Here is an 11,313-nt window from a genome sequence, read left to right on the forward strand (position 1 = left end):
AGGTATGGCAATGACATTTTATCTTTAGTGCCAAGAATTCAAATACAAATGGTTCAATGAGAGATTTTTGGAAGGAGAGTGAAACTTTATTTGAATCTTGGTTCTTCTGCTTTTCAGCTGTTATGACCCTAAGTTTCTTAATTCCTTTGATTCTCAATGTCCTCATTTAGCAAACATCATAGGGTTGTTGTGATGATTAAAGTAATGTATACAACATACTTAGCACAGTACCTGACAAAAGAGTTCAGACAATTAAGTCTACAAACTTACCCTAGAAAAAGTACTACATACCTCATTGCAGAATATCACGATGGTCACCACCTTCCAGGTATTCCCCCTAGGATGCTATGCACTGGTGTCAGCACCTAGTCCACCCTTCATGCACTGGTATCAGCACCTAGTCCACCCTCATTTTCTGGAATGAGTTTGCAAACTTAATTGTCTTACCTTATATTGTGATAGCTCTGATGGCCATCCCAAAAAAAGAGTTCCAAACTTGTTCTGAAGGGTGGACTAGGTACTGGTGATGGTGCATAGCTTCCAACCTCAAAGGTGACCATAGTGATAGTCACCCATGAAACATATAGCACTTTTTCTAGGGTGAGTTTTGAATTTAATTGTCAGACTACATATACTGAGTAATTATTACAGATTAGTGACAGGTACGTCTGGTACTATAATGAAATAGATTCTGAAACTAAAACCAGAATCTGTGAGAAACAGTGCCAAGAATGATTAGCAATTTCTGCCATGGGAATGGTATGGAAGACAGGGAATATAGCACTTTTGTCCATACTATTTTGGCCAGGGTAAGTCCTAGAAGGTTTAAAATCATATTTTAGTCTATTCTCCACATAAGAATAACTGATGAAATGAAGGAGTATTTTTCTCCTTCAATCACTTGATATCTTTCTTAAAGATTGGTTATATTCAACGTGCTCATGTACTAGTTAAATGTTTTCTTTAAAAACAAAACTGAGAGGATTGAAACCTGATATATAAATTAAAAAGAAAGAAAAACAAAGCCAAATTCCTTCCTAAATGAGAGGACTCAAATCAACCTAGAAATATCCTAAGGAAATCCTGTGTGCTTAACTATCAGATTGTCACAATCACCCTGACAATTTATGATTCTTTTATGTTTTTTCACATCACTTTCTTCAAATCTCACTTTAAACTTACTTCCTTAATGAAGTCTTCCCTGATTCTGAGACCATTCACTCTGTTCATGCTGTGTCCTTTCTGCTTAACACACAAATTAGTGCTTATTAATCCAAATCTGATTTTTCTCTCTAGCTTTTTTGTTTGGGTTTCATGGTCACAGACTTCATCCTTAATTCTGCCAAACTACCTTGAAAATGTATGCCCTTTATGTTTAAATTCCATCAGTTCTCTCAAATAATAACTGGTAAATATTTATATCATGCTTACTTTATGTTAGACGTTGTTCTAAGTGCTTTAGATTAAAAAAAATCTATAGAGATTTTTCTGTGCCAGATACTATTCTAAAAACCTTACAAATATTAACTCATTTAACTCTATGAAGTACAAATTATTTTAATAATTTTTATTTTATAGAAAAGCACAGTGAGGCACGAACAGATCCAGGGATTTAACCACAAGTCAGACTACTATTAGGTATCAGAGATGTGACAGATTTTATCTCCAAAGTTTATGCTCTTAATAGACTATGCTATACTACCATAGTTATAATTTTTTTTAGTTTTTGGCCGGGGCTAGGTTTGAACCCTCCACCTCTGGCATGTGGGGTTGGTGCCCTACTCCTTTGAGCCACAGGCGCCGCCCCCAAATTATAATTTTTTAAAGAGAAGAACTATGTCTTTACATATCATTGCAGAATAGAACAGCGATCATACCTCGGAATATGCCAAGAAATTGGTTCCAGGACTCCCCCAGCCCCCCCTACAAAAATCCTTGTGTACTCAAGTCCTAAAGTCAGCCCTCCAGATCCCACTTATATGAAAAGTGGGCTCTCTATATACTCGGGCTTTAAATTTCTTAAATACTTCATTTTTATCTCAATTGGGTTAGTATTATCCTCATATAAGTGGCCCCATACAATTCAAACCTGTGTTGTTCAAGGTCAACTCTATTTTGTATTTTTGTGGTGCTAAAATGACATTTTAATCAAGTCTTCTCCTTTCTATTCCCATTACTACTCTCCACCTTTCTTCTTTGGGGAGCTATTTTAGTAAAGTTCACTGATAGAACTGCTGCAGTTTACAGACCTCCAATGGCCTAACAACACAATACATGCATGAATAAGTGAAGAGGTAACCCAATCAGTTCTTCATGCTCTCACCTCCTGCTAGGAAAGCTAACTTCATGGTGAGTCTCCATTTCTCTCTCCACCAAATCACTGTGTCATTTCCACAATATGCCTAAGACATGGTGGGCACTATTCCCTTTGAACTCTGAATCTCTATTAACCTCAGTCTTCAGGAGAAGCCTAGACTCCCTGGGGTCATTCCTCACCATGAAGACCCATCTTATTTGACTTAATCTGATGCTGTTACCCACTCCACAACCCTTTGATATCTTTTCATTGTGACCTCTGAAACTCAGGGATCATCTTCAGCAAAATCTTATCTTCATTCAACTTCTTCAGCAAATTTTCCCTTCACCTTTTGACTTTAACTAAAATCCAAAGATACTGCATCTTCATCCTAAACTCACGAAGTCTGGAGGTGAGGCAAATATTCCTATTCCCCATCACCACGGCCGAACTATTATTATTCTCCTCTCTCTAAAACCATCTCTGTTTTCTTCAAAGTTCATACCATAGACTATAAGCCTTCCCTTTCCTGTTATTATTAACTGACCTCCAGATCTCTCCTCCTCGCTCCCAAAACATAGCAGCTGTCTTACTATTTCTCTATCACAACTCCTCTTATATTTCTTTGGTATTTCAACATCCACACAGATGGATGCCAGGATCTCTCAATTCTTTGATGTTTTCTCCCATCTGTCCTCCCCACACTCCCACAGAGTATAACTGTACCTCATCCATCATCTTAGATTCAAACCACTTTTTATTTTTTGAGCTTATTACATCTAATACTTACACTTTAAGTTCTGTTCAACCACACCAAGACTTTCAATCCATTGACTCTTCTACCTTTACACAATTCCTCAGCCCCTCTTGTATTCTTCTCTTCTTACCTAAGATCCCTTTGCATTAACCTTCATTTCCCTTACAGATCACTCTCTGTCCTACTTCCCTGGAAAAATCCTAACCAGTTGCTTTGCTTACTCTCAAGTAGCTGAATATGCTTAAAGAAAGACACACAACCGCACTGTGGTCTCACTTTAAATCTAAGACTATTTATGTCCAGTGGGCTCTTCATCCTAGGCCCTTAGGAGTCATTAAGTTTTTTTTCTTTTTAGAGACATAGAGTTTCACTTTATTGCCCTTGGTAGAGTGTCGTGGCCTCACACAGCTCACAGCAACCTCCAACTCCTGGGCTTGGGTGATTCTCCTGCCTCAGCCTCCCGAGTAGCTGGGACTACAGGCACCCGCCACAACACCCGGCTATTTTTTTGTTGCAGTTTGGCCGGGGCTGGGTTTGAACCCACCACCCTCGGTATATGGGGCCGGCACCCTGCTCACTGAGCCACAGGCGCCGCCCAGGAGTCATTAAGTTTTATACGTGATTGTTTCTCTCCTTCTCATCTGTTTGCCAACCTCTCACATCTCTTTGCCTTTCATTTTAATTAATAATCTACCTTCTGATTTAACTGAGAAAGTAGAAAAATTTAGAGGGGTTGGTAAATTATTCATCTACTAGTATTCTGCACCTATACTTACACAGTAGTCTACCCTTTGCTCACAATGAAAAACTGTCCTTGCTCCTAAGGCCAATCCTCTACTTTTATACTTCTTTCCCACCTACTTAAGGACATTACTTCTTCAACTGGTCCCTCAACAGAATTTCCCTCTTTACTTGGTAAAATGTATTATCCCTGAATGGCCCATCATTTATCAACCACCATACCAACACCCTTGATTGACAATTCAGCTATTGACTCATTTCTTCACTCCCCTTTAAAACTAGATTCCTTGCTTTCCACTTTCTATCCTCTCATTCTTGGACTCATCAGCACCAGTAATTTTCCACCCTACCTCTAAAGCTCTTACTAAGGTTATCAATGACCTCCATATTACCACATTCTGATGGACAAATTCAGTCATTTTATTTGATATATTAACACCACTTGACACATTTGATAATTATGCCTTCTTGAAACACCATAATTCTTGGTTTCCTTTGTTGGATCCTCCTTATCTTTCTCACTTATGTTAGGGTGTCCTAGTGCTCAGTCCTTAGGCTTCCTTATTTTCTCACACTCATTCCACTGGTGATACCATCTAGTTCTATGGCTTTAAAATTTACTTATAGGTTGAAAAACCCCAAATTTATATCTCTAACATGAACATCCTTTTTGAACTACAGTCTCATACCAAATTGTTCACTTGATATTTCCTGTTAGATTTCTAATAGTCATTTCAACTTCATAGGTTTTGAACTGAACTCTTGATTCCTCTATCCATTCCATCACTACTACTAACCCTGCTCCATCATGGTCTTCTCCACTTCAGTAAATTACAAGTCCATTTTTCTTGTTGTTCAGACCCCAAATCCTGGATTCATTAGCAAGGAGGTCTCTCCAAGGGTATGGAGCTCAGGATGACACAACCAGACATGCCCAAAACAATCACAAAGGAAATCTTATTGTTGATATTTCATAGGCTCTTCAGGATATGCTAAGGACATTCCAGGTAGGTAGCCAAGGCTGCTGATGCCCCAGTTAACCCAAGGAACAAGCCAGAACCTTGACTCTCTTCCTTCCTTTGTAGGTTGCATGCAATTCTTTTGGCAAAACCCATTGGTTCTAGCTTTAAATTATACTGGAATCAAATCACTTATCAGTTCCAAATACCATCAGAGCAGAAGACCCTTCCTTGATAACCCTCTCTAAAACATGACCTTTCCTATCTCACCCTTCATTTCCTTTCTTGACCTTAATTTTCTTAACACCATCTATCACCACTGACATCTTATACACTTGTCTCTTTTCTAAATCCTGTAAGCTCTATGATTACAGAGAAGCGGCTGGTACATAACAGGGGTCTATCATTAGTCTATCTCTACTCCAATTCACCCTTTTCTGACAGTATAATGCTCCTAAAGCACTGTTTTGATCATGTTAACATCAAGGACAATCTTTCAACTCCATTTTAGATGACATCTTCTTTGAGAAGTCTTTTTTGATCTTTCTGGCAAATATGATCACTCTCTTTGTAGAACAATTATTTTTAGATCTCTATTATAGCATGACAGATAATAGTATACATCCTAGAGTAAGACAGAGCTAGTTTTAAAACCAGGCTGTGCCACTTATTAGTTTATCAGGTAAATTATTTCTAACCTGGGCCTCAGATTCCTTGTTCATAAAATGGAAGCCATACTAGTACCTGCCTAATTAGGGGTATTGTGAAGGCTAAATGAAATTACATATGAGAAGCATTTAGCAAATTCCTGTCACATGGTGAATATGCAACAAATTTTTATTCTTATTATTTTCATTATTTTTTAGTATCTTACCCCATTAGATTTTAGGCTTCAGGAAGGCAAATATACTGTCTTATTAATTTTTAATATTGCAAAAAATATTTGATTAGATAAGGAAAGAATAAAGAAAATTAGATTTATAAAATGAAAAATAAAGTAGCTGGTACCTGTTTATCTGTATTTCTGAAGCAACATAAACCAAAGAACTTTTGGGTGATATTTATTTAAACCATACTATAAAATTGGGAAAGTTTTAGTTTTTTTCCAGATTTCTACTGCGAAATGATAAAGAAATAAAAATGAAAACAATCTACTGCCATCTACTGATAATTCATTAGAATTCCATAAATCAGGCAAACAGTTTAAAGACAAGACTGTCTTTTCAATCGTATGTTTTTAAGGAAAATTAGAACAGTCATCCAAAAAGAATCAACTAATTAATTAACTCAAAATTTATTGTATACTTACTACATACTATGTCTTAGAATCCTCTAAAACTAGGGATTTCTCCCTTCTTTGGACAGGCAATGAGATTGAAGTTTTAGGACACTGAAAAAGAAAGAAACCAAAGAGTTTTTACTGTTCCTTACCTCCCTATCCAATATAATACAGGCAACTTTCACATATTATCAATGTTGTTTCTAGCTTTCTACCAAAGGAGAGAAATTCTTTGAATGTGTAGATAGTACCAAACCACAAAGACATCTCTTGTTTTGGACTGTGGACATAGAGGGGTTGTTCTTCAGCTCAAATCTAAGCTTTAAATGATGCCTGGGCAACTATTCCAGATGATTTATGCCTCTAGGACAGAAATTATAGACCTTTGGTGAAGTCTAGTCATGACCTATCTGCTTGTATCATTCAGGACACTATGGGGTAAGATCTTTCTTTTTTTTCTCTCTCTCTCTAAACAAGTAACCATGATTTCTAAACTAAGAGGAACTTTCTAGTAGGTTAAGTCATGGCCCCCAAAATATATGTCCACTTCCTAACCCCTAGGATCTATAATTGTGACCTTAATTGGAAAATGGGTCTTTGCTGATATAATTTGGTTAAGGATCTTGAGATGAGATCATCTTGGACTTAGGGTAGACCATAAAGTCAATGACAAGTGAGAGACTTAACACACAAATGGATAATAGCCAGAGCATACATAAAAACAGAATTGTGACCCATAACCTGCAGCAACCAAGCCAGGAAACCAACCCACTACCTGTAGTAACCAATCTAGGAAGCTAGCCTAGTATCTATAAATCAGACTTATAGAAAATCAGACCACTATCTCCAGTAACAATTCAGAAAGCCAAACTATAACAACTGGGCCCAAATGGCCAGTGCTTGATTAATAACTGACAGGTTCCCTAATTTTTGTGCCCACTTCCAACTTGGGACAAATAAGAGAGAGCAAAATATGCATATCTAACTAATCACATAGAATGCCTCACTTCTAGTTAGACTGTCTGCAGCTTTCCCATGCCAACAGCCTCTAATCAAGGCATACCCACTTCTCGGCCTGCATCTGACTCTGCAAAAATGCATGAACTGGTGGCTGACTCCCTTGAAAGCTCTGAATAAATATCCTTTGCTTGTTCTCATTTGATTGATCTTCATTTATTTCCACACAAGTGTCCTTATAAGAGAAAGGCAGAGAAAGATTTGAGATGCAGACACAAATAGAAGATGACCATATGAAGACAGAGGCATGGAGCCTCATGTCATGTCACCCCTAGCTGAAAAAGGCCTGGAGCCATCAAAAGCTGTAAGAGTTAAGGGAACAATAAAAAGGTGAAAGTTGGCTCAGTGTCCGTAGCATAGAGGTTACAGCACCAGCCACATACCCGGAAGCTAGCAGGTTTGAACCCGGCACAGGACAGCTAAACAACAATGACAACTGCAACAAAAAATAGCCGGGCATTGTGGCAGGTGCCTATAGTCTCAGCTACTTGGGAGGCTGAGGCAAGATAATCTCTTAAATCCAAGAGCTTGAGGTTGCTGTGAGCTGTGACACTACAGCACTCTACAGAGGGCGACATAGTGAGTTGCTGTCTCAAAAAAACAAAAAACAAACAAACAAAAAAGGTGAAAGGTCTTGTCAACATCTGAGTTTCATAATCTGGCCTCCATAACTGTGAGAGAACAGATTTTTGTTGTTTTAAGTCACCAATTTAGTCATAATTTGTTATGGCAGCCCTGGGAAACTAATGGAAGCTTTTCACAAAGAAATCTGCATCTGTTACACAGCCTTTTGTGGAAAGACCCATAAACCTTAGCAACTATTCAAGTTTTTAAAAGTTCCACGTGTTCTGGGCAGCAGCTGTGGCTCAGTCGGTAAGGCGCCGGCCCCAAATACCGAGGGTGGCGGGTTCAAACCCGGCCCCGGCTGAACTGCAACCAAAAAATAGCTGGGCGTTGTGGCAGGCGCCTGTAGTCCTAGCTACTCAGGAGGCTGAGGCAAGAGGATCGCTTAAGCCCAGGAGTTGGAGGTTGCTGTGAGCTGTGTGATGCCATGGCACTCTACTGAGGGCCATAAAGTGAGACTCTGTCTCTACAAAAAAAAAAATAAATAAATAAAAATAAAAAAAAAGTTCCACGTGTTCTGATGAGATCTGTGTGGTATTGTAAGAATGGAGATGATCCAAGTGGTTCTCTATCTCTGCTCTCAAAATGCTCTTAAAATCTCCTTGCAAGAAAAAGACACATAATCAAATGGAGCAGCACAGTAGATGCTCTTTTAGCCCATCTATACTTAACCTCTAACCAATTGACCCATTCTAATTTCCTTTGTAAATCATAAGTGGCTAATTTCCCTATCATACTGAATGTTCAGGGCAAGGCAATTGGTCTGTAGCAAATTTGTCTATTTCTCGCCTACCAGTTGAACTGTAAAATCTTACAATGAGTTTCTTGTGTTTGTTCTCAAAACTGTTTATGTCAGTTATACTTAATACTATACTTTCATAATTTATTATGTAAACCAATAAAATACCAAGGGAAATAGTTTGTTTCTTCAAAAATCTATGTTTAATATTTTAGAAAGACCCAACAAAGGTGTGTGAAATAACTGAAAAAGATTAGAAAGAATAAATCTGTATTCAGATTGCTTCACAACTTCCAGTTTAAATTATTTTCCTCTTAAAAGAATGCAATGTTGTGAAATCTAGCTGATGGAGGTATGGCTTATGCTAGAGGTATAATATAGAACTCCAATCAGTGGACCATGTGCAAAGAAAGGCCTTGGACCTTCTCAATAGATCAACAAATGAGTATACAGTTATGTTAGGCTAAAATAGAAAGTTTTGTCATACTTATATAATATTTTAGATGATTCTCTGGTTTAAATGAATTTTTTCTTTTTATTAAAAACAAGCCTTATTTGGGGATAATTTACATACCATAAAGTTTATCCTTACAAAGCATACAATTCAATGTTAAACCAACTTTTTCAATTTATTGCTTGGCTATGCGTGGAGATTGCCTCTTGAATATGAACAAAATGCTAAAGAAACTATTAATTCTGCTTAGTGAAGGGATGGGATTCAGGGAAGATTATGTTTGTGCTTGAAGAGTCTTAAATAATAAGAAGCAGTTAAATAAGCAAATAAAGGGAAGGGCATCTTAAGAGAAGGGCTAGCAAATGTAAAAGATTAAATCATGTGGCCTATCCAAAGAACAGCCTTTATTTGAGTGGCTTGGGAACAGGGAAGTTATTTTTTTCAAACCCATTTATGCATCTGAATCATCCACAGAGATTAAAACAAAACAAAAAAGCAAAGCAAAACATGCACAGGCCTGACTCCTACAGATTCTAATTCAATGTACAGCAGAGGTGGAGTCCCTGCATTCATTCTTTTAAAAAAATAAGTTCCATAGCCGGGCGTTGTGGCAGGCGGTAGTCCCAGCTACTCGGGAGGCTGAGACAGGAGAATCGCCTAAACCCAGGAGTTGGAGGTTGCTGTGAGCTGTGTGACACCACAGCATTCTACTGAGGGCAATAAAGTGAAACTCTGTCTCTACAAAAAAAAAAAAAAAAAAAAAAAGTTCCACTTGTAGTTCTGATGTTTAGCCAAGACTGAGAACCACAGGAGTACGGTATGTTAAAGTGGAGTGAGGTAGTGTTAGGCGATGTGACTAGGACCAGATCGTGACAGGAAATGGTACAATGCAACAAACTCTTCCCAGACAGCTTCACTATTTTGAGGTATTTTCTTTCTTGTTTCTTACTGCCACTAAAAAACTAGATCAGTGTTTTAATTCTGCTTTGTAACTAAATGACCTCTATTTTGCTTCAGGAAATATTTTATATAAAACAGGCTCAAGGCAGAGAGTACACTTTCTGATCAGATGTACCATCTACCACTCAGGGCTCTTATAAAATGTCCAAAAAAAAAAAAATAGAAATTTTGATGAAAACAGTTGTCAAGGATATAGCAGAGTGGGTTCCCATTCCTGGTTGGTTGCTTCACCCTCTAGTCAAGTTCAAGAAGGTGCCCTCCCTCCAAGGACTTTTCTAAACGCCCAGATATCCAAGATTCTCAGATAAAGGTTCATTAGCATTTATCTATCATTTATTGACCTATTTATTGAATTTATTTATTGGTCTATTATTTACATGACCAACAATAGAGATTTTAAAAAGACCTCTCTTTGAATCATAACCAGTTCTACAGGAAAACTCTTTCTCTTAAGCTTTCAAGGCTGGATTTTTTTCCTCCTTTTCCTTAACACTTGCCTTTCCTATAGTAGCTGCTCCATAGTTTTAAGTAAATGGACATCACCCTCTTGAAGAACCGATCAGAGCTGCTAAATTGTACCTTTATCCTGACTCTCGGTGTAAGCTCCTTCTACCGCCCAATCAGTGGCTCAAATTTAAAAAGGGGCCGGCTCGGTGGCCTGCGCATGTGATCCTAGCACTCTGGGAGGCCCAGGTGGGAGGGTCGCTTGAGCCCCAGAGGTTACAAGGGCAACAGGAAAGACCCTGCTTAAAAACATTCTTGTAAAAATGCAGAGGACATCTGTGCTGTCAGTACAAGTGAAGGAACTGTAATGACTGTTGGTCCAGTCAGCGAGGAAGGCAGAATCAGCAAAAAGGCAAAGGAAGAGAATCAACCAGCGTTTTTCAGGAAACAAATTAGAAAAAAAACAACCCACAGAAAACATGTCCCCAAGGAGGCCCCATTACTTGAACCCTGGACGGGGCAAGTTGCCAGAGCTAGCGTGACAGGATCCTCAGGCCTGGGCTCTGGTTATTAAACCAAGTGTCCTGACCACACTGCTGGGTCAGAGAGTCGTCCTCCAGCTACGGAAGAGCCGACTTCCAGCTGCGGGGTCCCCAGGTCCTTCCGGCCGCCGCCTCCCGGGACACCGCCCCTCCCCCGCCCGGCCCGGCCCGGCCCGGCCCGCCCGCCCCGGGCTCCCGCGGCCGCGCGACCGGCTCCCGGCCTGGCCTGCCCTCTCCTGCCCGCTGACCCGCCCGGCTCCGGCCAGACGGCCTTTGCGCGGCTGTGGTTCCCGTTCCTCTTCCCTCGGCTGGGCCGCGGCCTCGGCGGGCCGCCCAGACCCGGAACTGCTGAGGCAGCGGCGGGCGCGCGGCGCTTGGCTCATCCCGGGCTTCCCCGCGCTCGCGCCGGCAGCGGCGTCCGCACGCACCGCGCCCCCGGCCCGGCCGCCTCCCGCGCTCCCTGCCGCCTCCCCGCGTTCGCGGCCGGGCGCCGGCCGTCGG

The sequence above is a fragment of the Nycticebus coucang genome, chromosome 15, assembly GCF_027406575.1.
Source record: "Nycticebus coucang isolate mNycCou1 chromosome 15, mNycCou1.pri, whole genome shotgun sequence".
In the NCBI taxonomy this organism is placed as follows: Eukaryota; Metazoa; Chordata; class Mammalia; order Primates; family Lorisidae; genus Nycticebus; species Nycticebus coucang.